The sequence below is a fragment of the Pelodiscus sinensis genome, chromosome 1, assembly GCF_049634645.1.
Source record: "Pelodiscus sinensis isolate JC-2024 chromosome 1, ASM4963464v1, whole genome shotgun sequence".
NCBI lineage: Eukaryota > Metazoa > Chordata > Testudines > Trionychidae > Pelodiscus > Pelodiscus sinensis.
Window position 1 is genome coordinate 310,220,415 of NC_134711.1, and position 27,171 is coordinate 310,247,585.

The 27,171-nt window shown below is 45.2% G+C and overlaps 1 long non-coding RNA gene across 1 annotated transcript; it reads right to left on the bottom strand.

The window, feature by feature from the left end:
- Positions 1 to 4,356: 4,356 nt before the first annotated feature.
- On the bottom strand, positions 4,357 to 25,637 carry LOC106731651 (uncharacterized). The gene is made up of 4 exons (XR_012900772.1): positions 24,026 to 25,637; positions 18,598 to 18,670; positions 14,369 to 14,626; positions 4,357 to 8,033 (listed from the first exon to the last, which is right to left on the bottom strand). It is a non-coding gene; the product is annotated as an uncharacterized LOC106731651 (long non-coding RNA).
- Between the last annotated feature and the right edge of the window lie 1,534 nt (positions 25,638 to 27,171).

A 27,171-nucleotide genomic window follows, 5' to 3' on the forward strand; every position in this document is an offset into this window, starting at 1 on the left:
AAACCCACTAAGATGCCTTACTGCATTGTTGGATGCTTGAAAACCTTTGAAACTCTGTCCCTAAGGCCAGAGGTCATACAGGAAGTCTGGAGGGTGGAGGTAGAAATGAGGTCTCTCAGAAGAGGGAAATGAGGTCAACCTACCCAGCAGACCTGCTTGTCTTTCTGCTGCATGCTGCAAAAAAGAGGACTCTATGGCTATGTCTAAACTACATTCCTCTTTCAACAGAGGGATGTAAATTAGACAGATTGAAATTGCAAATGAAGTCAGTCAGGATTTGAATTTCCCATGCTTCATTTGCATAATGGCGGTCACGTGTTCTTTCGAAAATGGGTATTTTGAAAGTGAAACCACTGGCTAGACTCAGTTCTTTTTAAAAAAAAAACCCTTTTTCGAAAGATCCTGTACTCCTCACATCTGCTTTGAGTTGCAAACTCAGCTAAGGGAAAGAATTCACTTGGATGGGGGGACAATCAACAAAGTCTATTTCCTCTGATGTTCTACAATAGTTCACCTAGGGCAGATGGGCCTTCTTTGATGGGCAGGTCATAACACCTGTCGGTGAGTAGTATTTCACATTAGTTCATGCTTCTCTCCAGTCTGGTTATTTGCACAGTTACAAAGACATATAATGCAAATGCTCAAATATTACCTTATCACATGGGAACCAGATGTTACAAATGAGATTAATGCATCCAGTAACTTACAAGCATTCAGTAAAACCTGAACACTAAGCACATTTTGATAACTCTAATAGTTATTTTAACAATACAAATACACAGGTGATCCAGACCAATTCTAGCTATGTATTTCAGCATTCAGTGGAAACCTTGACATGAGCTGCCAGCTGGTTTGCCAGCATCACACAGGGAACCCTGGAACTACTCTATATGAATCAGTTACTGGCTATGGTAGAGGAATTTTATCCTCAGGCTATGTCATCAGACGATCAGCAAGATGAAGAATCCTCCCCAACACACAAGCTGTAGACCAGACTGGCAAATGGACCTCCAAGACCACTCATCACCCTTTCTTTAAAGACAGGGGTTTGACCATGTATTTATTTGTATTTGTATTTATATTACATTTTAGTCCATGAATTCCTTTCCCTCTAATGGCATCTCCAATTCCTTTACAGAGGACATATACCCAGCCACTGTTGTGATAAATTACAAGTCAGATCCTTACCTAAGCTCAACCATTCTCCAGAAATACGTATGATGCAATATGATAGTGAAATGCTAGTTTCCTGCCTTATTTCTATGTGATCACATCAGGGAGTGCCCAAGTATACATGTTGCATAGCATACGACTATGGGAATGTAATGGGGTGAGTGCTGACCAGGGTGCTGAAGGTTATGTTTGAAGGTCTAGACTGGAGTGTATTCTGTTCTTGATCTAGGTCCGTAGTCACCAACCAGTAGATCGTGAGCTACCAGTAGATCTCAGGGGCTCTAAGAGTAGCTCTTGAGCCCTCTCTGAACTGCGTGCCTGCGCAGTACATTTACATTAGATTTCCTCATTTGAGGAGCAGCTACTCACCAAGCAACAACACAGGTGAGTAGCTGCGAGGAATGGTGGGAGCTGGGAGGTCGGGAGGGCTGAAACACCCCAGCCAGCTGACTGAGGCTTTCAGCTGAAAGAGGCTTCCCCATGCTTCAGCTGATCGGTGGCTTCTCCTCTGCGCCTTCCCACGTGGAATTTGGTGCACCCTGGCTGAGTGTCATGGCTCGCTGGCCGGGCAGCCACTTCTCTTCCCTCCAGCCCGGCTGCCCTGCGCTCAGCCCAGGGAGGCTGCGTCTAGCTCCAGCTGTTATACCCCATAATACCCTTGCTTAGTATCCCAACACTGCCCAGCCTGGAGCCCCCTCCCCGAGCCAGTGTCCCCTTCTCCACCTCCTCCTGCATCCAGATTTCCTCCCAGAGCTTGCACCTCTCACCCCTTCCCACACCCAAATCCCTCATTCCCACCCCAGAGCCTACACATCCTGTCTCAACACAGCAAGGGTCCAGCTAGACTGCAGGAGTTTTTCAGGATTCTGGAGATATCCCAGAAAAACTCTTCTGCATCCAGGGTTGCGTTTGTTCGTCCACTTTTTTAGTGGAAGAGCAAACAGGATCTTTTGATCACCCCTATATTCCTCTTTCCACAAGGAATAAGATGGCTTGCAAAAGAAGGTTTTTTTTCTGACATTTGGTCCAGTCTAGACAGGCCAAATGTTAGAAAAACCTCTTCCTACAGAAGAATTTTAAAAAAAAGCAGCAGTATAAGGATTGGGGATAGCAAGTGATGGAAAGGGGGAGAATAGAGAAGGTGGGGCTTCAAGGAAGGGGTGGGGCTTCAAGGAAGGGGTGGGGCTTCAAGGAAGGGGCGGGGCAGTAGATTTTGGCTTGGTCTGTCATTTAAAAAGTGATCTTGGGTGTAAAAAGGTTGGAGACCACTGATCTAGGTGAATGAGTGTCTTAGGGAAAACTCTCAAGGGCCAGAAGGGCTCTCACGTGGTTTTTGCACAATCAGAACAGTACTGCCTAGGAGTGATGTTGGGAAGTGTGGTAATTTACCTTTCTCTCTTTATTTCAAGAAGCATTGAGAAAAGGAATCTGACCCATCTTGTGAAAACCAATGCCTGCAGCCCCCATTTATGTGTCATTGTAAGTTCTAGCATTACTAAATTATGATCTCTTCCTTCTAACCTTCCCCTTTGCTACTACAGACCCTTGTTTTGGGAGTACTGACCTAATACAAAGGGTGCATAAGACATAAGCAATGGATCCCCCTGCTATCTGGCTCAAATTAGCTGTAAGGGACAAAAAGAGTTTGTTTTTGCCTTTTGAAATACAAGACGATAACTCATTTGTGTATGTTCACCTGTTTTAACTTTGTAAATAACTCTATTTCCTTTTCCTATATAACACACGTTTATATAGTTTCTTACAGTTTCTTTGTAAATAACTCGGTTTCCTTTTCCTATATAACACATATTTAGATAGTTTCTTACAGGACTGGCTACAAGCTTGGTCTTTGGTGTGAGAGCTATGACCTGGGATAAGTAAGCAATCCTTTGGAACTGGGAGTAACCTGAATATTGTGATTTTTTGATGTGAAAGACCATCTATCACAAAGGCAAATAGAGCGGAGTACCCAAAGGGATTGGCAATGACTCCAGGTTAAGGTTGTGGAGGTGTCTGAGGCGTTCACACTTGATACCTAGTTGGCAAAATCTAAGTATAGAACTCACAGCCAACTTGGGCTTCATACCCTGATTCTTGACAGCCTGCTCTGAGGTTGCTGCTCACACTGGAGTCACTGCAGGACAGCTTGACACCCTGCATGGGGATTGTAAACCAGTGTCAGAAGTCACAGCTTCCCTGCTCTGTCCAGAACATGACATGGGCAGGGTCTCAGCTGGGTGAGAGGGTGCTGCTGGGTGGCAATGTGGGAAAGGTGTAGAGCCCCACTATTTAGACATTTGCATTCACATTTCCCCAGGGCTGATCCTTTCCTACCAACTCCTGCCCATTGAGCCTCAGTGCTAGGTGACCTCTCCTCACTGGCTCCTTTACCTGCTGCACAGAATTACCTCTCTGCTCTTGCATGTTCCAGGGAGCAGATCTCTGCTCTCCTGTGCTGGCTGTTCCTATGGCTGGGTAATGCCCACTGCTGGTCACTGAATGCACAGGCAGAGCGGGTGACTGTCCTGCCCTGGGGGGTGTAGGCTGCTGTGTGCAGAGCTTACTGCCACCGGGACCCAGCCCATGTCCTTGGCACTGCCTATCACCAACGTTACCCAGGCACAGATTTCAGGGGCTCAGTTCTCCATCTCCCCTGGCCATGCCCCCTGCACACCCCCACCCTCCCACCCAGCAGGGGAGCAGAGGCAGCCCTTCATCCCCCCCACCCCCTCCCCACCCCCGCCTGGATACCAGCTCTGCCCACCTCCCCAGGCCAGTAACTAGGGAACAGGAGGGTTTCACTCGGTGCAGCACTGCGGGAGGGAGAAAGGGGCAGAGGGAGACAGATGGGAGGGGTCCCCTTGGCTCCCTTCGCCTCCCCAGGTGCGTGGGCACCTCTGGGCGCACCCTGGCGGGGGCCAGCAAACACCAGCCCATCGCAGCCCCCCATCCCGGTGCCCCAGCAGGGCAGCCTGCCCCCCTCCCCCCCGGCGGGCTCACCCCTCCCCTCCAGCCCCTCGCACCCGGCGGCCACCGGCAAGGCTCCCGCGGCAGGGCTCGCTCTGCCTCTGCGCTCGGGTTCCTGCAGCCGCAGCCGCGCAGCGCCCGAGCCCGGAGATGCCGCCTGGGCTGGGAGGGGAAGCGGCTCCGTGGCTGCTGCTGCTGCTGCTGGCCGCCCCGAGCCCGACGGGTGAGTGGGGCCGACGGGGCAGAGCAGGAGCCGGCTCCGGGGCGCGCCCGGCTCGCAGCCACGCGGAGCTGCAGGCCATGTGCCGCCGGGCTGGCCGCTGGCGGAGTCGCAGGGCAGCGCTTCTCCCAGCGAGGCGCTGGCTGGCCCGGGACCCCAGAGGACCTGGGGGAGGGGGGAGGTTGGAAACCCCCTGCAGCGGGGGTAGGGCTGGCAGCAGGCACGGGCGGAGACCCGGCGAGCTGCCTGCCTCGTGGGGAAAGGACCCAGCGCTGTCCCCTGCCGGCCGGGACGAGCGGAGCAGCCTGCCCCGGCCGCAAAGAGACACCGGGCGGCGGCAGCCGGGGGCAGGGAGGGCGAGGCCGGGCTGCGGCAGCCCCACAGCCAGCAGGGACTGGAGGTGCGACGGTGGCAGCCAGTCCTGCTAGCAGGCGGACTCCAGCCGGGCCACCGGGGTCTGAACGGCTCCTAGGAAGCGGATCGCTTCCAGCCACGCTCCCCGCGAGGCTCCCGAGTTGCAAGTGGTTCTTGACGGAGGCTCCTGGCAGCTTTTTGCAGCACATGCCATTAGAAGAGTGTGAGCGAGTTATTAGCCTGGTCAAGTGATTAGCCAACAGAATGCTTGGACTGTGCGAAACAGTCATACGCGGGGAGTCATTTTGCTCGGAGCCTGCTAGATAAGAAATAATACATGAAACAATGAATTCACACTGCTGTGGCTCTTCGGGGTGAGGTTATTTGCTGATTTGACTCCTGGCCCACAGGCCTGATACAGATATTTAAAGATAGAGATATCCCTTCCTCTGTGATTTCCACTTCATGCATCTGAAGGAATGGGTTTTACCCTCCCAAACTTATGCCCAAATAAATCTGCTAGTCTTTAAGATGTCACAAGTTTCCTCATCGTGTTTCCACAGGTCTGGATATCTCTGCCCTAGCCCCATGCAGGAGATGAAATCTGCTTTTGTGTACTGCAACTTCAGAGCTGCAACGTTAAAATTAACATGGGGGAGAGTGACATTGGTTGTTCGGGATTTTAAAAACGTGCATATGTGTTTGTGATGGGGGAGGGCATTTGTGCGGAATGACAGAAACGGTTTATGTTTAATAATCCTAATTCAGGAATTCCAGCCAGAGTCATGCTGGTGATCCACACTGAAGTCAGAGATAAATCTCTGCGACTTCCAGGGGAGAAAGACTGTTCCCCCACTCCCTGTTTTTAAATTAATGTCTAGCTGCAGAAATGAGAAGGGGAGAGAGATGAGGCTGCTGTGCTTTGGTTGGAGGCAGCTTCCTGACGGTTTCTTAGAGCTGATCGAAATTCTTTTGGTGTAGCCCTTTTGTGTCAGAAAATGAAATGTTGTCAAAATTGAAATGTGTCCAGAGAACTCGTCAATTTCCTCAGAACTTTCAACAGGAAAAAGTCAAACAAATGGTTTATTTTATTATATTTTATTTCTTATCTGAAAACAATTGGGCATTACTGAAACAAAACTTTTTGATGGTTCTAAGCCAAATTATTTCAGAATTTTTGTTCTGCAGGAAATTTCAGCTATTGTCTTCATTTCAGAAAGAAGAAAACATATTTCAAAAGGTCAGAATTTTCTATGGGACAGCAACTCCATTTCTGATCAGCTCTACAGCTTACAGAATGAGAGCTGCCTGTAGCAGGAAAAAGACAAAGGGTAAATGTTTCAAAAAAGGTTCCTAAGTCACTTTGCCATGACTTTAGGCATTTTTGAAAATTGACTTCAACTTTATTTTCCTCAGTTTAGATTTTAACTGCGAGGAATTAGTGTGATTCTGAAGTCACATCAGTATAAGGCAATAGTATCGTAACTGAAGTCAGTTTTAGTAGACCTTTGAGAGGCACTGATTATTTTCACTGATTAGCTGAACTGGTTAGTGTGTTCCCCTTAGGGATGTGAATGGTTAACTGGTTAACCAGCGGGGGCTGATTAAACGGGATTGTACATCCCTTAGGTGGTTGTTGAAGTTGTAGTGGAAATCAACAGGGCAATGTAACTCATCTGTCCAGATGATAAAAGTATCATTGATGTATCTCAGGTACATCATTGGTTTCATGGTACTATTTTCAAAAAGTTCTTCTTCAAAGTGACCCATGAAAATGTTGGCTTGTTGTTGAGTCATCTTAGAATCCATGGCTATTGCCATGATCGGGTAAAGTGTTGTAAATGTAAAATTGTTATGGGTGAGGATTAAATGAACGAGTCTGGTGATGAGTTTGGGATGGCTCTCTGAGGGTTGTTCATTGTCTTGTAAATATTTGAGGTGGACAGCTATACTATCATTGTTGGGCATGCTGGTATGAAAGTGAAAATCCATGGACTGGAAAGGATGGTCAGAGGGAAGTTGTCAAGGTTACAGAATTTATGGAGGAAATGTGTTGTGTTCTGGAAGAAGCTGACTCTTTGGATGGGGAGTGGCTTGAGCATAGTTTCTAAGAATCCTGATAGTCCTTCAGTAAGCATGCCATTGCCAGATCTGATGGATCTTCTTTGTGTATCTTGGGAAGCATGTAAATGGTCTGTGGGGTGCATTCATGGCTTCTTGAAGTTGTTTGGGGAAAGATGTGAAGCTGCTCTTAAAGACCTGGAAATTGTGTGTGTGTATGGGGGGGGAGGGGGTCTTCTTTGAGTTCTTGAGAATAAATGGTGTCAGAGTTTGTTGGTTGGCCTCATTCACATAGTCATCACAGTTCACTAAAACATATTGCCTCATCCAACTTTTCTCTCTAATATCCTGGGACTGACATTGCTTCAACAGCATTGCATTCCTAACCACCACCCCTTCATTAAACTTTCTCTGGAACTCTCAGCAATGAAACCCTAAGGATGATGGTCTCTATACAAGAAACTGCCAGGTCACCACACTTATCTTCACAGAACCAGTAACTACTCCAAGTACACCAATAAATCTGTTATCTAGAGCTAGGCACTCAGATATCACAGAATATGCTCCAAGGAGAAAGTCTAGGATATATACATCTTAACACAAAACCACCTTCATCAAACTTTACATTCCACCAGAGAAGTAAATTGCATCATAGAATGGACCATCCAACTACCTTGAAAGAACCTGCTTTGATACAGAAATAAACCCTCCTCTGACCACACACCTCTAATTGTCTAATTGTCAACTACCATCCCACACTGGAACCCATATAAGGTATCATTACACAATTACAACCCATAGTCAATGTGGACCACATCCTAAAATAAAGATTTCCATAACTTCCTCTTCTGGCCTTCAAGTAACTCCCCAACCTCTTCAAGTTCATCATCCAAAGCAAACTTCCCTCAGACCAGGACACACAAACTCAAAAATGCAAAAGATCCTGATAGCCGAACAGATGCAAAACCTGTAGACATTTCTCCACTGCTACTATGGTCAACATCCTCCACAACACACCTTTCAAGATCCAGGGTTCCCATGCATGCCTATCACATCAGAAGGGAAAGGGAACTTTGTGAGATCCTTCTCATGAGTTGTCCATACATTTTTCCATTGGCAGCTTCAAGATCCATGTAAATCCACTGGCATCCATAGAGGGGATACTTGTGCACAGATCCTGTGTCTTCACACTGGCCACCATGGCCTCTCTGTCCTCTTCAGGTACTGACAGGGGCTTCCTGACCAGTTTCTGGATACTCTGTAAATGGAGTAAGGGGATCCCGCACATAGAAAGAAAAAAAATGGTTAAAGCAATGCCTATAAATAGGTTCAGCATTAACTTTCCCATAAGATTTCCACAGGTCTGATGGGGGAACAAAACCACCTCCATGGATGTCTGTTTGTTCCACCTCTTCTTGCCTCTGATCTGCCTCATCCCCAAATTTCAAAAGCTCCCCCACAGATGAGCTTCCACAAGATAAAGGTGAGCAAGAGGGAATGATGTTTTTCCATTAGTTTTGAAGCCCATTCTCTCCCTTTACTTCCCATTACTCATGGAAGCAGAAGGTACAAGATGTCTTTGGCTAAGAAGAATGAAGCTGGTCTCAGTATTCCTTCTTACCTCACATAGCTTAGGGGAATATTGGAAGGAAATAGCCTGATGATTATCAAATGTAGCTCTAACAGTCTGAGATATTCTCATTTATATTCTAGGAAATGTATGATAATGCAGACAGGTGGATAACTCTAGTCTAATAAGAGAAATTAAATATTTAGAGTCCAGATGCCTGAAAAGTGGAACTTTTTTTGAGTCCAGTTAGCTAGGGACTCTCATTATAAGTCATTACAGCAACTCAGCCAGGCTAGCTGGAAAATAATGTAAGTATATACACACGGCAATCTGAAAAAATAGTGCCTCTCTCTCTCTCGTTGTGTGTGTGTGTATATATATATATATATATATATATATATATATTTGTCCCCCTACCCAAGACCCTCTTGCCCCCCCCCCCCCCGGAGCCCTGGCCCAGTTGGCTGCTGCAGCCCACAGAGCCTTGACACCCCCCCCCCCCCATGGAAAGCCTTCAGGGGTGCTGCAAGCTGGGGACAGTCCCCAGACCTACCCCTTTCCTGCAGAGAGCATGTAAGCTGGGGATGTGAGGGGGGCTGTTTCAGGCTGGAGCTGGCCCCCAGAGCCTTGTTCACCCTCCACAGGCTGTAAGCCTTGAGTTGGGGCACTGGAGCCTGGCCCCTGCCAGATAGGCTGCAGACCAGAGAGGCCCTTTCCTGACTCTCAGCCCTCTGGGAGGAGTTGCTGTCAGGGGAGCACAGTCTTAGCCTTCTGGGAAGAGCTGCCAGCCAGGGAGCACAGCCCTGCTCCCCTCTCCCTGGCAGGAGCCAAGCAGCACCACCCTTACTGTCATGGGCAGCCCCAGTAAGCTCCCCATACCCTCCTAGCTTCCTACCCTGAGTCCTGCACCTGTGCCCTGAGCCCCCCCAACAAACCCTATACCTTAGATCCCCACCCTCAGCTCTCACTCCTGCATCCCCACCCCCTACCCTAAACCCACACACATACATTGAACTCTGAGCCTTCAGCTCTCCACTCCTTGCCCTCATTCCAGCACCTGCCACCCCCTTCTCTGAGCCACCAACCCTCCCAGCCTTCTGCTCTGACTTCTGCACCCAACCCACTGCCCTGAGCCCTCCCACCTCCCTGACGTGGCTCCCGACTGAGAAGGACACTCTCCACATTTCCCTCACACACCAGAACCTAGGGGAGCCCAGCCCCGTGGTGAGACAGTGTGGGGCTGGAATGCCACTGCAGGCTCTCCAATGCTGGGGGTGGGGTGGGCGGGGAGGGTGAGTCTTGGGGGCCAGATCCAAGCAAGCTGAGGGCTACATCTGGCCCCCGGGCCTGAGGTTCCTTACCCCTGGTTTATTTATACCATGTGGAAGAATTTGAGAGAGCCCCTGGAATGCCTTATAGGTCAGTTGTTTGGGAGCTTCCCCTGGGAGGTGAATTAAACTAGATCCGCCCTAATGCCAGCAGTGAGTCCTGAGTGAAGAGAGCTGCATCCCTGCCTTTGAATAGTGGGGACTAGGCCCACTCCCTCCTAGGTATTTCCCATTGGCTATCCTAGAGAGTTCCTGCTTAGTGTCCTGGCTTCTGCTCGTCCTCTTTTAAGATGCCCAATTCCTCCTCATGCATTGTGTAGGGAGCCTGGAACCTACTCAAATCCCACTTGGTGGCAGGACGCAGCATTGCAATGCCTAAGGGTATGTGTACTCTGCAAATGAAAACTTGTGGCTTGCTCATGCCAGCTGAGTTGAGCTTGCAGGGTTTGGGCCATAGGTGTCGATTTCCTCCAGGCCTGAGGTGTGCTGAACCCACCTCTCTGACAACACCCCTGTGAGGTATTGTTATCCCCATTTTGCAGATGGGGCTCCGAGGTTGATTACTTGCCTAAAGTCACATAGAACTTGGTGATGGAACAGGGCTTGAAATCACATTCTGGGTCCTAAGTTAGTGCCTGAACAGCTGGGCCATCCTTCCTTTATCTGTCCCTTTGGTTTTTGGGCTATTTAACTGTGCCCACTGTATTGCCTCACAGGCTTGGAGTCCCAGTTCCGTGAGTGCCTGGGTGTGGGTTCTACACCCTCAAGGCCTGCATAATTCTTGTGGGGCAAGGCCCTTTTACTCTCATTTTACTACTGGGATAAGATTTGGGGCAGGAGTTATCTCATTACTTCTAGTTTGTGCATTTTAGATGTTGTTCCCAAGCTTTTTAACCCCCTTGTTACAAAACGTTTAATCCATCGGTGCCTTAGCATTATGACAGTCTTTGTTTAAGCCATAATATCCTTTTTTCCAGTGCCAAGAAGTGATTAACAACTCCCATAGCTTGCCTGTCTCACACACATCCTTGTGACCTGCTGACATCTCTGTTGCCCACAGCTGTCCCCGTCTTTCAAGACAATACGTCCATTTCTGAATAGCCCAAGAGTTTTTGCAAGTCTGACACTCTCACTTGGTACAGGGATGGTTGGTTCATGTCTATTAGTATGCAGACCCTTACCCTATAAAGATTCCACTTTGTTTTTCAAGACTGACTTACGTACTGCTATTTCTGTGAGAATTACAACAGCTGCCGCTGCACCAGCTCAGAGCATTATTTAATATTTCCTTGGCCGCAGAGTCAGAAAAAAATTATACGTTTTGGAAACATAAAAGCAGAGATGAAAGTTTTCATAAAATCATGGAAGCATTAAATGTTCATAGTTATGTATTTTCTTCATTATATTGTTCATGACACAGTCATTCAAACTCAGCATAAAAGTACACTCTTTGTCATGGATATGTTCACTAGGAAGCAAAGAAAAGTGTGTGTGTGTGTTTGTATGTTTTGAAAGGAAGGGGATAATTGATTAAGTTATACATGAGGCTAACCAGAAAATGAAGTTGAAAAAATAAAGACAAAGTGGTAGCAGCTAGAGAAGAAGAGAAGGGAAAAAATAGTTTCCATATTTTTTTTTAGAATATGAAAAAGACCAACCAGCCTACAAAATTAGGCTCATATTCAGAGTTGGAATCAGCTGGGGTAGTTCCACTGAAATCAATGGATTTTACACCAGCTGTGGACTGCTCCTTGATCTTTCTTTATGCTCTTTCTTTGGCTAGAGTTGAGATGTTTATCAAAACCTAAGAAAGCACTTTGGGTGAGTTGTGTCCTCTGCTGCCGCAGGGGCAGAGTTATTTCCATTACTTCACTCATTAATAGATATAAATGCCATATGTACCACTTCCTGCAATAAGATCCAGTATGAAGCTGTATAGAGACCTTATAACAGTGAAGGCTTTTTCTTGACAAACAACTTGTAGTTTTTTTTCCCTCTGTCCTCTGGGAACTAATTTCAACTTTTAATAGCCCGAAAAGTTGCCAATACAAGAGTAGGCAGAGAAAAAGGATTGAATTCATAAAATTTGAAAGGAACAGCCTTAAAATATTTCCCCCAATTTATTAAAAAGTAAACTGAACAGTGGAGATTAATTTATAAATAAGAAGTTTTTAAACTGAATTGTATCACTTTGAAATGTGCCGAGGGGCTCTTGTGAGCGTGTTTAATTTATGTGATTTATGAACTCTGTTAAGGAGAATGTTAAATTATAGATGGGTTGAGACTTTAAAAGCTGGCTATGGCAATTTAGAGACAAAAATTTTCTAAAGTGCCTAAGTGATTTAGGTAACTAAGTTCAATTTAAAGAGTGATACAGACAGACTCCTAGGACCTTCACTGACTTCCAATGAGATTTAGGTTTCTAAGTGCTTAAGGACCAGATTTTAAAAAGTATTTATGTACTTACGTATCATCAGACTTTATAAGCCCTATTCCTAGTGTGCCTGAGGCAGTGCTCTGCCACCACCAGAAGGTAGTCTGAGTGATGAAGCTGACGTAGGAACAGAGCTAGGTTGAAAAGGATTTGAGGTGAAGGGACAGCCCAAAAAATGCAAATTGTCTAAGGGCTGAAAAAAAGACTGTTTTAAATTTCCCTGCTGCTGGGAAGCAGCTGCTGGTACAAAGGCAGGTGGGCTTTTCAGAAAGGAGATTATGCATGTGGGAAAGGGGGCCTTTGAGCCTTTTGGCAAACATGGAAATGAGTTCACCTGGGCAAAGGGAGTGGAGCTGCTCAGAGGGAGGTAGGATCACAACAGGGCTCTGGACTGACAGAGCATTGGGGGATTTGAGGCTAAGGTGGCTCTGCTCTTGATTCTGTAGCTTCCCCTTTTCTTAGTACAGTAAACTTCCGATAACACGGCACCTTTAGGACCCAGGGGGTGCCGGATTATCAGATATGCAGGAGTACTGGAAGGGGGGCTATGAGGAGTCGGGGGTAGGAGGTCTGCAGGGAATTGCGCAGCATGGGAGAGGGCAATGCTGCGGGTCCAACCCGGCATCACCCCATCTGCTCTGCCCCCAGCTTCCCCAAGTTCTCCGCTGGTCAGTTTCCCCCTAAACATGTTGAGTACAAAGGTTAGTATAATTTTTAGAAGGATCCCACTAAAACAAAACATCTGTCACACAACTACTTCTGTCTCCTAGTCATTTACAACCACACTCACCCATAGAGTCCATGAAAACAGACCTTGCAAGGCACACCTAATCCAGTAGGATATACTGCCTGAATACAAATCTGTAATCTTTTCATCATTATTACCTGCCTCTAATATAGAAAATGGGAGATCATCCTTTCTGTTTGAAGCAACCTGTTAACTTGAGTTTTATAGCCTGTCACAAGCTCCAGAGTTGCATCTGCAGTTTTGTATTCCTGTTCTGTGCAACAGGACATCTGTTTTATGCACTACAACTAGAAGAAATCTATCCTCTCTCTCTCTGTCTCTCTTTCTGGCACCAGCTGGTTTTACTTTTTATGCCTGTTTTACAACGTACCTGAGCAATCAAGTTGTTTGCTTCTTTCTGTATCATCAAAGTTTTTTGAGATTGTCAAATGCATTTATGCACCTAAAGATGTGAGGAGGTTTTCAAAAGCTCTTAAAACGCAGATTTATAAAAGGATTTAAGTACCTAATTCCCACTTTTAACACCTCATCCAAAATGCAGGCACATTGAAATGTTCAAACATTCTACTCAGCTGCCGTCTGACTCAGGCGCTTACAATCCCTTGTCACCTACATTTTTATTGTAAAAGTCCCCTTGATGTGCACAAGCCAACCTCTGGCAGCCAATGTCATGCCTAACCTGAATACCAGGTGAGGACAGACATTCCACCATGATCACAAAAAGCCCTGTGTAGCTCTGGGCCTAAGCACTTAACTCCCATTGAAATCCCAAGAAGGAGCCTTTTTGCATTAGGATGTGCCATGAAAGTGACAGTCATATGAGAGAGACCTGGTAAGAATCACCATTAGGTCATCCACTACATCCCATACAGACCAATGCAGAATTGTTCCCAACAATGTATTGTCCAGAGTTATGTATAGCTTGTTTTCAAGGATCAAAAAGGTTGGGATTTCTACTGCTTCCCTCGTGAGGCTATCACACAGTCTACCCCAGGTCAGCATTAGTAATTTTTTCCTGTAATTCAGCCTAAATGTTCCTGCACTTAATTTCATCCTGTTACTCACAGTCACATCTCTCATGGGACATCTTGAACAATTCCTCTCCTTTCTTGGTATTTAAATCCTTCACATTCTTGCATGGTGGTTATATTTAATAATTATACTAAACAATACATATTTTTTCATAAATCTTTCCACATAACTCATTGCCTTTACGCCTTTATTAACTGTTGTTTTTCTCTGAATTTCTGTCAATTCATTAATGTTTTTTGATGGGGAGGTACCTAGGGCCTGAGAGCTGTATGTATAGGTCAGTATAACAACCCTCATTGTCAAAACTTCATATGCATTTACATGAAAACTGATGGCCATTTCATTTGTCATTTAATCTGACATGGTTTTAGCTTTGTAGAAAATAAAAACATACACATACTCTGTGCACAGAGTCAAATCAATACAATAAAAGTTCTCAAAGAAATATGCCAACATTGGACAAGCCTACTCACAAACCTACCCATATTCAATCTTCCTTTCTCCTTCCAGCTGGGGGTGGTTATGGTCTTCCCTGTGTACATTATGGCTTCTTTCTTTCTTTCTTTCTTTCTTTCTTTCTTTCTTTCTTTCTTTCTTTCTTTCTTTCTTTCTTTCTTTCTTTCTTATCCATCTGAGGATGAACACCTATGATAAGTCAGGCTGAAACCAAATTGGCAGGGTCAGCTGGTCCTTCAGAGTCCAGAAGGCTCTGTCACATGTCTCCAGGCACTGCACCTTCCTGGTGATAAAAGAGAAACTGTAAGTGTGAGGCCACATGGTGACTTTCTCAGTTGGCTTAGTGGCCATTCTGGTCTGCGCAGTGATATTAGGGCAGGACTGGCAATGGTATGGAGAACTTCTATAGCAGCAGAACAAAGGTGCCCTGGGTGAGACCAATCCAGAGCTAAAAAGAAGGAGGCTCATGGGATAAGGCAGAAGGCTCAGGTGAGGGACCCTTAAGTCGGCCAGGAATGCCAAGGAAAAATGGGCTATATATTAGTTCAAGGTTGCCTGGAGAACTGAGCCTCTGCTGGTTACCCAAAGATGGGGACTTTGTATGGGAACAGAAAGAGGGTCAGAAACTGAGTTGGGCCTGGGAATAGGTAACCATTCTCAGTGGGGAGGAGGATGAACCCCAGTGATTCCACTTAAGCTCTGGAATGAGCAATTCTACTGGGTAGTCAGAGACCTCTGAACCCAGGAGGTAGAGAATCAGCTACTGGCTCTCCACATAGCCCAGACAATGCTATGCACAGGACATTTGGGAAGGGAAAAGAATTAGGGGTGTCTCTGACATCCCTTTGGGCTTTCCAGATAGCATTTGGAGCATGAGGCATAGAAGTCACAGACCTCAGGTTCTTCTGCATAAAGAGGTCTGTGACTTCTGTGCCTCATGCTCCAAATGCTATCTGGAAAGCCCAAAGGGATGTCAGAGACCCCCCTAATTCTTCTCCCAGTGGTGAGCATACCCTTTCAATGAATAGGGATGGATCTAATGTGTCCCCTTAGAAGAACATGAGATCATACTGTCATATTTTAGTGACAGTCGACGGTGCCACACAGTACCCCAAGGCTATGCTGCTATTCTTGACAACCATGCATGCCACAATGGATGAATTTGAGAACTTTGTGAGGATCTGTACACCAAAGAAATATTGATGAATTTGTGGGGTCTCATCTAAACTAATCATAAAATCATAGAATACTAGGACTGGAAGAGACCTTGAGAGGTCATCGAGTCCAGTCCCCTGTCCTAATGGCAGGACCCAGTACTGTCTAGACCATCCCTGATAGACATTTATCTAACCTACTCTTAAATATCTCCAGAGATGGAGATTCCACAACCTCCCTGGGCAATTTATTCCAGTGTTTAACCACCCTGACAGTTAGGAACTTCTTCCTAATGTCGAACCTACACCTCTCTTACTGCAGTTTAAGCCCATTGCTCCTTGTTCTATCCTCAGAGGCCAGGAAGGACAATTTTTCTCCCTCCTCCTTGTGACACCCTTTTAATGCAGGGGCTGTGTGAGTTGCCAAGGAAGATGTGGGCAATGGGTCCACGAGGAACTCCAAACTATGCTGACCATATGTGTTGTCAAGGAGTCCTGAATGAAGGAGAGCCATTGTATCTGTGCCAAAAGCTAATGGCACAACCTAGTTCTGCATAGACTTAAGAAAGGTCAATATTATATCCTGTTTTGATGTCTACCCTATGTCCTGGGTAGACCAGCCATTAGACTCAGGGGTTCATGAATATTATGAAAGGTTACCAGTAATGCCCCAGACAAGGATGTCCTGAGAGGAGACAGCCTTCCTGATGTCTCTGTCAATTTGTGATGATGCTCCTTCAGCCTACACAGAGTGGCAGTGACCTTTCAGTGACTAACAAACCAGGTGCTGCAACCCAGTGACCAGTATGGGGCCCACACTGATGACATAGTCATCTACAGAAGCAACTAGGAGGACCACATGCAACATATTCCCATGGTTGTTCATCTCCTTGAGAAGGCAGAGCCTATGGTAAACTCAGCGAATTGCCACTTGGAGCACAGAAAAGTGACCTACCTTGGGTACACTATGACTACACCCCCTTGTGGACAAAGTCCAGGCACTGACCAGTATTCCAGCCTCTGCAACCAAGAAACAAGTGCAGCACTTTCTCAGGTTGGTTGGCTATCAGAGGTGGCTTGAGCCTGCATTTGCCATGATAGCTGCAAATATGTAGGATTACATATTCACTGGAGGTAAATCAGGGCCCCTGCCATGTCAGAAGACTGCACCAAGCTCATCCGTACATCTCTCACTCAAGCACTATTGACTCATATTGACAGCAGCATTTTGGCTGGGCTCTATTTCCAGGCATTATTGCCTGCTGTACATGCCTGCAGTCAACAAAGAGGCACTCCTGCCTAAAATGCCCCTCCCGCCCACACTTGAAGCAATTGCCTTTTGGTGTGACTGGCATCTGGCTCATCCCCAGGGCTTTGGGTCCCTACATATATTTCCCAGTTTGGAGACCTCAGTTTCTCTTCTGTTCCATCTCAGTGATTCAGTCTTCCTGATGGGCTGTGTCACTTCCCCAAGGTAGAACAGGTCTATCAATTCTCAACCTTCCCTTCTAGCCTGGTCCTTGCCCCGGCTTGGCTTTCTGGGTCCCCTGACCTCAGCCAATGATGGAGATTCTACAACCTCCCTAGGCAATGTATTCCAGTGCTCCGCCACCCTGACAGGAAATTTTTCCTAATGTCCAACTTAACCTTCTCTTGCTGAAATTTAAGCCCATTGCTTCTTGTCCTGTTCTCAGAGGTTAAGGGGAATAATTTTGCTCCTTCCTCCTTGTAACAACCTTTTAGATACTTGAAGACTGTTATCATATTCCCCCTTAGTCTTCTGTTCTTCAGACTAAATAAACCCATTTTTCTAATCTTTCCTCATAAGTCATGTTTTCTAGACTGTTAATGACTTCTGTGACTCTCCTCTGGACTTTCTCCAACTTGTCCACATTTTTTTTCTGAAATGTGGCTGTATTAGCATAAAGTAGAGTGGATGAATTTCTTCTCATGTCTTGCTTATAACACCCCTGCTAATAAATCCCAGAGTTATATTTGCTTTTTTTGCAATGGTGTTACATTGTTGACTCATGTTTAGCTTGTGACCCCCCCCTATAACTCCTGGATCCCTTTCCATAGTAATCCTTCCTGGGCAGTCATTTCCCATTTTGTACATATGCAACTGATTGTTCCTTCCTAAATGCAGTACTTTGTATTTAGCCTTATTGAGTTTCATCCTATATCCTTCAGCCATTTTTCCAAGTTTGTCCAGATTATTTTGAATTGTAATCCTCCCCTCCAAAGCACTTGCAATCCTTCTCAGTTTGGTATCCACAAACTTTACAAGTGTACTCTCTATGCTATTATCTAAATCACTTATGAAGATACTGAACAGAACTGGACCCAGGACTGATCCCCATGGGAACAACTCAATATGCCCATCCAGCTTGATTTGAACCACTGGTGGCTACTCTACTCTCTATGAATAGAATTGTTTTCCAACCAGTTAGGCACCCATCTTATAGTAGCTCCATCTAGGATGTATTTCCGTAGTTTGTTTATATGAGGATCATGTGTGATGGAATCTAAAATCTTTCTAAAGTGGAGATACACCACATCTATCTGTTCTGTCCTATCCAGAAGGCTTATTACTCTCTCAGCAAAAGCTATCTAGTTGGTTTAACAAGATTTCTTGACAAATCCATACTGACTGTAACCTATTACTTATTATCTTCTAGGTACTTGAAAATTAATTATTTGCTAAATTATATTTCTGGGTATTGAAGTTAAGTTCTCTGATCTACAATTACCCAGGTTGTCCATATTCCCCTTAATATATATGGGTACTATATTTGCCCTTTTTCAGTCCTCTGGAATCTCTCTGGTCTTCCCCGACTTTTGAAGAGTACTCAAAAATCTAGTCTTTTTAATTTATTTTGTTAGCCAAAAGCAGAATCATGAACTTTCACGGACAAATCTGATGAAGTGCGGTTTGTCCGCAAATGCTCATGATTCTATCTGTTTTGGTTAGTGTCTAAGGTGCCACAGAACTACTCATTTTTAAAGTTACATACTAATGCAGCTACCCTTCTGAGATTTTTTGTCAGCCGTGTTATTGGTAGCACAGGTACAAAGTTTTATTTCACATTACTAGCCTTACCTTGAGAGTATCCCTAGGGAATGTCTGTTCTCTGATGTTTCCACTGTGTCTCTGATTAGGAAGTTTGCTAAGCCTGTGGAGTAGAGAGTTTCTGATAAGAAATGCATGAAACAGAACTACTTCTGACCCCAAAGAGATGTGACATAACACCCGTAGTTTCATCATTCCTGCAGGTATCACTTCTTGTAACAAAAATCACTCCTCCAAGTCATTGCTAAAAAATTCACTCTGAATCCAGGAGCATTCAACATTCAAAGGATTTTGAATTCAGTTTGTATATCAGAAACCCTAATGCCATCACTAATAGTGTTTGTGTCTCTCAGTGCCCCAAGATGTAACTCTGCTAGAACTTGTTTGGACAACTATTAGGCAATTGTACAAGTACCCAGTGCCAACACTGTAATAACCTCAAATGATCACAACACAGAAACTCTTAATCTCATTAATAAAGCTAAGTTGCTCAGGGCTATGGGCAACCTGAATAGCATTAGTGTGCTCTGGTACAAAATCCTCTTCTATCTGCCTCTCAGGGATTGTGTGTGTGTGTGTGTGTATATATATATATTGAGAGAGAGGGGCCTGGAGGAAGGATGCATTTTTATACATTGCAAGGCTCGTTTCCTAACTGTCTTCCCTATGAACTGCAAATCTTGCTGGTGAGGAGGCATCTATTAATTTTAAATTTCAAATTTCAACCTTCCTTCTGATGGCAAGGAAGTTTATGGTAATACATAGTCATGCTTAGTGAAGCGAGAAACACAGAAACTCTGTTTTCTCTGAGATCACTAGGCAATATCTGGTTTGCCAGGCTGTCTAGTAGGTTCTCAACTGGGGGCCAGTGGCCCTGCAGGGGTCCATCAAGGACCAGACTTTGGCCCCTGGTATCAAGATTTCAGCTCAATCTTCAGTTCTGTGCAGTGGGGCTTGGGTTTTACCCCAGGAGGTAACCCTGGTTGAGGGTCCACTAGTTCATCTGTTGAAGTTTAGCAGTCTCTGGGCAAAAAAAAAAAAAAAAACTGGAATAGCTGAGTGAGTTATTCGGGGTTGAGGCCAATGGTGAAATCCTAGCTTCGTCAAAGACAATGAGAATTGTGTCATTAACTTCACTAGGGCCAGGATTTCACCCTGTATCTGTACAGCACCTGACACAATGGGGCCACAATCCTCACTGCGGTCTCTGGCAAGGTTCCCTCTAAGCTGCGTGATAGCACAGCTCATAGCTGGGCTGTAGCTGAGGGAAAAATGCCCCTCTCCCAGACAGGCAGCTCTGAACCCCTGGGCAGGGCTCATTAAGTAGCTGCAGGCTGTGCTGCCACGCAGCTTAGAGAGAACCTTGGTCTCTGGGCTCTGCTGTAATAATAATGATAATAACCAGCAACAAATTGTAATTAGTGCAACACTCAGGTAACAGAGTAGTGTGTCATAGCATGTGCCGAGGGTTAGGAATCTCACCATCTAGAGTTCTAGAAGTCTGAACTGGAAAGGACCTAACAGGTGAGAATACATTTTTGGTGCTTAAATAATTAATAATTAATTATAATGAATATTATTTTATTAAAAATAAATGATCTGTGACTAGCACAGGATTACTCCCAGGCATGCAGGGCATAAACGACTTGCTAAATAAAGGATTGAATTTAAGATGTTATTATTAATACTTAAAAATCTTGCAACAATCAGAATCCTTAGTACTAATTGGACTTATTCTAAGGCAAGGTTTCTCCGATCAAAACCTGTCCATGCCTCAGAATCCTTTCTTTTTTCAATATCCCCAAAATGCAGAGCTATCCTGGTTCACATCTCTGGCTTCATCTGAGCAGTCAGGTTTCAAATGCTGAATTTAGTTCTGAGGAAATATTTGAAAGCTGTAGGCAGCTCTTTTGTGTTGCTTTTATCTTGAAAGCAAAGGAAAATAAAAATCAATATCTGTAGTGTTTCATAAGCTAATAATTCTGAAGTTAAAAAGCACTCATGTCCAAGTTCTCTTTTTCTTTCAGACATTCATTTTTCATTCTCTTTAGTGTCTTTGCTACTAACGTAAAACATTGACTGATTGTTATTGTACTGAGAGACAATTCCAGTTGACAAGACAGAACCAAAGGGTGCAGTGGCTCTTTTGTACTGTGGCTCTGATGTAAGGTCAGGATGGAGAGTCTGTGTGCACACAGTCTCAAACGAGTCAAAAAGATTTTTGATAATGCCCCTGTCTACATGGTGTAGACTTAGTGCCTGTCTGCACTTCTGGTTTAATGTGATGAGCCATGGGCTTTTCTTCATCCCCCTTTCATCCATGGGGGCAGGGGGAGGAGAATTGAAACTGAGCTACTGTGACCACCTGGGGTGTGTGGGAAAGAACATGTGTTGACCTAGGAACCTGCCCCTCTACCTACCCATGCTGGGGAGTGGACATAGCAATGATGCAGCGACCTGCTTTCATCCTCCACCATCATTCCCACAATCTCTGGCTCTTGTATCTTAAGGAGCAGGTCTGGGCCCAGAAATCACACTCAGCCACCCCAGCTGCACATGTTCACAGTGGATACTGATCTGAAAAGGGAGCAGGTCAGCACAGTGTAGGCTGACTGAGCAGGAGAGCAGTTGTGTGGTGCAGGCTCTTGCCTATCTGACTGGGCCCAGGCCCCACCATCAAGCCAACACAGGCCCTTTAGCTGAGGAGGATGGTAGCAAAGAGCCCCAACTGAGAGAGGAAGACCCTACAAACCACAGTCAGAGGGGACTCCAGGGGGAACTTGGAAGCAAACCAGTGGCACCAGCAGGGGAATGGAAGCTGGTGTAGGAAGATGCCCAGGGAGCAGCTGTAGAAGTGCTCACTCCCTAGGACACATATTTTAAATTATTGTGTTACTGTGCCCTGGGTTGGGACCTAGTAGAGCAGGGAGGGCCATGCTTAAGTGCCAACTGCTGGCACCTTGTTTATTAGCCAATTATTTATATATATATATATATATATATATATATATATATATATATATATATATACTGAAAGCAAACAGGAAGGAACTTGCCTAAGGCCACACAGGGAAGGAAGGGACCCCTGGAGGTCATCTAGTTCAACCACCTACTCAAAGCAGGTCCTACCCCAACTAAATCATCCCAGCCAGGGCTTGGTCAAGCTGGGAATTGAAAACCACTAATGATGGAAATTCTACCACCTCCCTAAGCAACCCATTCCAGTGCTTCACCATCTTCCTAATGAAATAGTTTTTCCTCATATCCACCTTACACCTCTCCCACTGCAACTTGACATCATTGTTCCTTGTTCTGTCATCTGCCGCCACTGATAGCCTGACTCCATCCTCTCTGGAGCTTCTTTTCAGGTAGCTGAAGGTTGATATCAAATCCCCCCTCACTTTTCTTTTCTGGGGCATGTCTACACTGAGGAGTTATTTGGAAATTACTCCCCTTATTTCGAAATAGCAAGACAAGCATCCACACTACTAAGCCGGTTATTTCGAAATAATAACTCCTGCATGTGAAGAGGAATAAACTTATTTTGAAATAGTTATTTTGGGAGTTATTATTTAAAAATAACCTGGTAGTGTAGACATATCCCTGCAGACTAAATAAGCCCAGTTCTCTCAGCCTCGCCTCATAAGTCATGTGTTTCAGCCCCCTAATAATTTTTGCTGCGCAATCCTCCTAGTTGTCTAGGTCACTCTGGACCCTATCCCTACCCTCCAGGATATATACCTTTTTCACCATCTTTTTGTCCTCCATGCACTTGCTGGGGGTGCAAACCATTCCATCATCCAGAACATTAATGAAGAGATTGAACAAAACTGGCCCCGGGACCAATCCCCAGGGCACTCGGCTTGATCCCAGATGCCAACCAGACATCAAACCATGGATTACTTCCTGTTGAGCCTGACAATCTAGCCATCTTTCTATCCACTTTATAGTCCATTCATCCAACCCATATGTTTTTAACTTACTGGCAAGAATACTGTGGGGCTGTGTCTACACTGGCATCCCTTCCGGAAAAGGGATGCTAATGTAGCACTTTGGAATAGGCAAATCTGCGGGGGATTTAAATATCCCCCACGGTATTTGCATTAACATGGCTGCCGCTTTTTTCCGGCTTGGAGATAAGCCGGAGAAAAGCGCCAGTCTAGACGTTTTTCTCCGGAAAACAAAGCCTTTTCCGGAGGATCTCTTATTCCTACTTGAAAGGCTTTATTTTCCGGAGAATTACGTCTAGACTTCCCTAATGCTTATACCACTCAGAGGCAGTCTTTGTAGATCTATCATATTTCTCCTTCTCATTTATCCAGTATTTATATCGGTTCATTTTTTCTTGAGGCAGTGAAGCCCGTTAGCTTTTACCCCATCTCTTAATTCTCCAGTTGGCAGATACTCTCCTGCCTGGTATTAATGTGCTGGTGACTGGATCCAGTGTCTATTGAAATCAGTGGAGACTCCCACTGACTTTAGGTGCCTGAGCCAAAGCCCACTGGAGTTAAAAACAGTCAAGGCTATGTCTAGACTGGCCCCTTCTTCGGAAGAGGCATGCTAATTTCGAACTTTGGAATAGGGAAATCCGCGGGGGATTTAAATATCCCCCGCGGGATTTAAATAAACATGGCCGCCGCTTTTTTTCCGGCTTGGGGAAAAGCCGGAAAAGAGTGTCCAGACACTGTGGGGTAAAAATTAATTTTCTCAAACTGAAATTATTGTATTTGAAAGTGAGACACCACCTTCAATAAATATCAGGCAAAATTCCCTGTACTGGATGCTTGCATCTACCAGTGCTGACCTTCCTTGTTTTTCCTTTTCCTCCTGATTACCTTGATCAACATAAACGCTTTTGAAATCATTGAACCAATGGCATTTTGAACTAACAAAATTGACTGATCTAAGAAGCTGTGTTGAACTGTGTTTCTGATCTATACAATTACAGACAAAGAATCCACATGTTCTTGTCCCATTTTCAAAGATCATTAGCAAATGGCTTGTCTGGTACATTAAATGAGTGCAGACACAAAGCCTGTTGTATCTTGGAGTATACAATTATTTTTTTCTCTCCCCCAGTCTGGCTTCTAAAAAGAGCACAGTTATCTAGTCCAGTGAATTTTGGACACTGCTTTCTGCCATTGCTGATTATTTAAGGTTATTTCTTGGGGCCCACCAACATTTTCTATAACCAAGAGGGAGCATCTGTTAATTCAATCAGTGACTCAGAGCTTAAACAGAGCCACTGATTGCTTCTCTTCAAGGCATCTGCAGCATCACAGTGACTTTTCCTCTAGTAGCTGGGTCTGAATTGAGTGTACTTTGTTACTGCTTGCAAGAGCTATAAGGCCCCGGGTCTGAATTCTGATGTTGGTTCTCATGCAAACAGCGGGGCTTTTCACTTGCCCACAAAGTCTGGAAATACACACATGTTGTAGCACAGGGCTGCTCAACATACCTTCAAGCCATCAGAATAAGGTGCATGTGTCTCCAAGCTGAATTCCCCCTTGGAGCTCTCAGGCTATTTGGACGCTCCACTGTCTTGTACTTTATGTGGGCAGAGAGAGAGAGAGTAAAATGTTACATTCTGGCAATGAGGGCCCACATTATAAGTCCAGGGTACAGTTTCTCTCCTGTAGAAAATCCTCTCCATCAGTATCATTAAAATGCTAGATCCAGGATCTTCAAGAAGTCTTCTCCCAGAAGGAAGAGACATCTTATGAAATAAGAGGACAATTTACAAACTTCAGTCAACATCAGACCCCACTACCCAGATCTGGAAATGACATTTTGACCCAGCAGCCTAAGAACCCAGGCTGGAGCAAGGTCCAGCTACAGTTGACCTCAAAGTTCTGATCTTCCTACCCCCCTCTCTCACTCTCTTCCCTGCAGGTATTATACTTTGACCCCATTTCTTCCTGAGCATTTCCGTTCCCTGGCAATGAATACCATAGCCTGTACTATGAAAAATTGGAATACACAATGGCTACATTAAAATTTGAGGCAGAATAGCTTAATAAGAAAAGTAAATATTACAGAGAAACAGCAAACTTGAACAATCATCCGTGTTCTCTCTGTACTGGGAGAATGGCCTGGTATACTTTCTGCATCTGTTTGATAAGGATCAGCAGTATATTCGCATATCATTTATTCCAATGAAAAAGGGGTTTTTGTGCACCAGCAGCTTATCAGAATGACAGGGCTACTAGAATTATTGCATTCACAATCACCACAGCCATGCTGTGCATAGATTTCTGCAGTCTACAAGGTGTATAAGCAAACAGATGGGTTAGGTGAAAAATGACCAGATAACCAGTTACTAGTAAGGATGCTGGAAAGCTGTATTAAAAATAAAGGAACCCTAAATGAATCTTGACAAGGGCACAATTAGCTTTTGTTGGAGCTTCTTAATTGCAGCTTCATTGGACAATACTTTTTGAAAACTTTGCCTTTCTCAGTGCAAATGAATGGCAGGGCCAGATTCTCCCACTCCTGGCTCCCACTGAGTATTGTTATTTCTTTGTATTGAAGTAGAATCTGTAGATCCTGTCATAACTCATACGTTTTGATTCTCAGACCCATAAGAGCAGGCACACTTCAACCCTCCATCTGGCATCCTGCTGACAATATCTTATCTGGGATGCATGATGCTCAGCCTACTGTAGGGCTCCACCCTGAATCCTGATTGATGGCATCCTAGAGCTGCTGATTGGCCCGCTGGCCCTACTTAAGCAGCAGCAGGACGGAAGCTCTCTGAATAACAGGGCTTCTTCCCTGTGTCATCTGGTTCCTGTCCATCTCCTGCCTCTTACCCCATAGTATCCTGATTCAGGTTCCTGACTTGTAGTTCTGATCTCTAGTTTGATCCCTACCTCAGATGCCTCTGGGGTGCTGGCCCCACTGACTCTTGACTGCAGACTCTGGTTCTGGGAGCCCATGGCCAACCATGGCAGGTCTCAATTAGAGAAAAGTCTTGTACATTTATAATTGAGATTGTTCCTTACCCAAAGAGCTTACAATTTAAACATGCGAGGAGAGACAAAAGGTGGAGACAAATGAAGGGGGGTGGGAGGGAGGGTTTTACTATCTTTTAATCAGACTTAGCTCAATATTGCAGTTTGCAATATGACTCCAAAGAAGTTGTCTAACTTGCTTCTGCTTTGTCCCATTTAGAACAGCACACGGAGCTGCCTCCCTTCTCGGCAACTGGAGGACTCCACTCAGTTTTGGAGGACACTGTGTCACCGGCGTTCAGTGCCACTGTTATGATCATTGTAACTGTTATCCTATCGGGGAGCGCTTATTTATGTTTCCTGAAATACATCTGCTCTGGATGCTGCCAATCCACACAAGTGGAACCCATCAGAAGAGTGGATCCTAGCAGATCCGAAGAACAAGTGTAATCTGCCCTGAAACACTGAGCCCATCACCATTTTGATGGGCCCCTATATGAGATCTCCTGGAGGACGAAGGCAAGGGCAGCTGTATCTGGAATTAAGAAGCAATGTCAGAAAGACGAGGCGGAGGAATTAGGTATTCCAGGGAATAAGGTCTGCTGCAAGATGTCTCCATAATACCATGCTTTCTCTTCTGCATCTACAGCTGGTTTATGCTGGATAGAGTTAACCTCTTTGAAGGCATTGATGAATTGATCACACATTCCAGCCTACACTGTTTCTACCACTGCATTTCACTCATTCCAGTTAAGCTTGCTAGAGGGTGGCATTGGTTTATTATGGGTACACCTGTTAGCCTCTGTCTGACATTTCTGGAGGTAATCCTGGAACCGGGGATCTATTATGGAATATGAAACCACAAAGATCTGCAGTGTGATCCTGTTTTCTCAGTTGGTACCAATTCATCAGTATGAGACATGGTAGATTCTCCATCTCTTGAAGTCTTCAAATCAGACATCACTGGGCTAAGTACAGGAGTATCTGGATGAAATTCTAAGGCTTGAGCTATGCAGGAGGCCAGACTCGATGATCTAATGGTCCCTTTTGGCCTTAAACATCAGTGAATACTCTGATTTCTCTTGATAATAAGTCTCTGAAGTCTCTTCCTTTTTCTTGGGGTAGAGCTACATTTGAGCTGCGAGAGGTGGTTCCCAGCTCATGCCGCTGTACCTACACTAAGCTCTGCTTGAGTTAGCAAGCTAAAAATAACAGCACAGCCAGAGCAGTGTGGGTGGTGGCTTGGACTATCTGAGCATGTGCCCAGAGAGTCTGGATAGGTATATAGTTGGATGGGCTAGCTGGAGCCACCACTCATACTACCCTAGCCACACTGCTATTTTTAGTATGCTAGCTCAGGCAGAGCTGGCTCAGACACACCTTTGTGAGCCGGGAACCCTCCCCCCCAGCTCAAATGTAGATGTACCCTTTGGGTATATCTAGACTACATGCCTCTGTCGCCAGGGGCATGTAAATTAGACCACCTGGCATAGTCAATGAAGCTGGAATTTAAATATCCCCGGCTTCATTAAAATAAAAATGGCCGCTGCGCTGTGCCGACTCAGCTGATCATCGGCACAGCGCGGCAGTCAAGACACAGATCGGTCGACAGGGAACACCTTTGTTGACCACTCCCTTGTGCCTAGTGAAA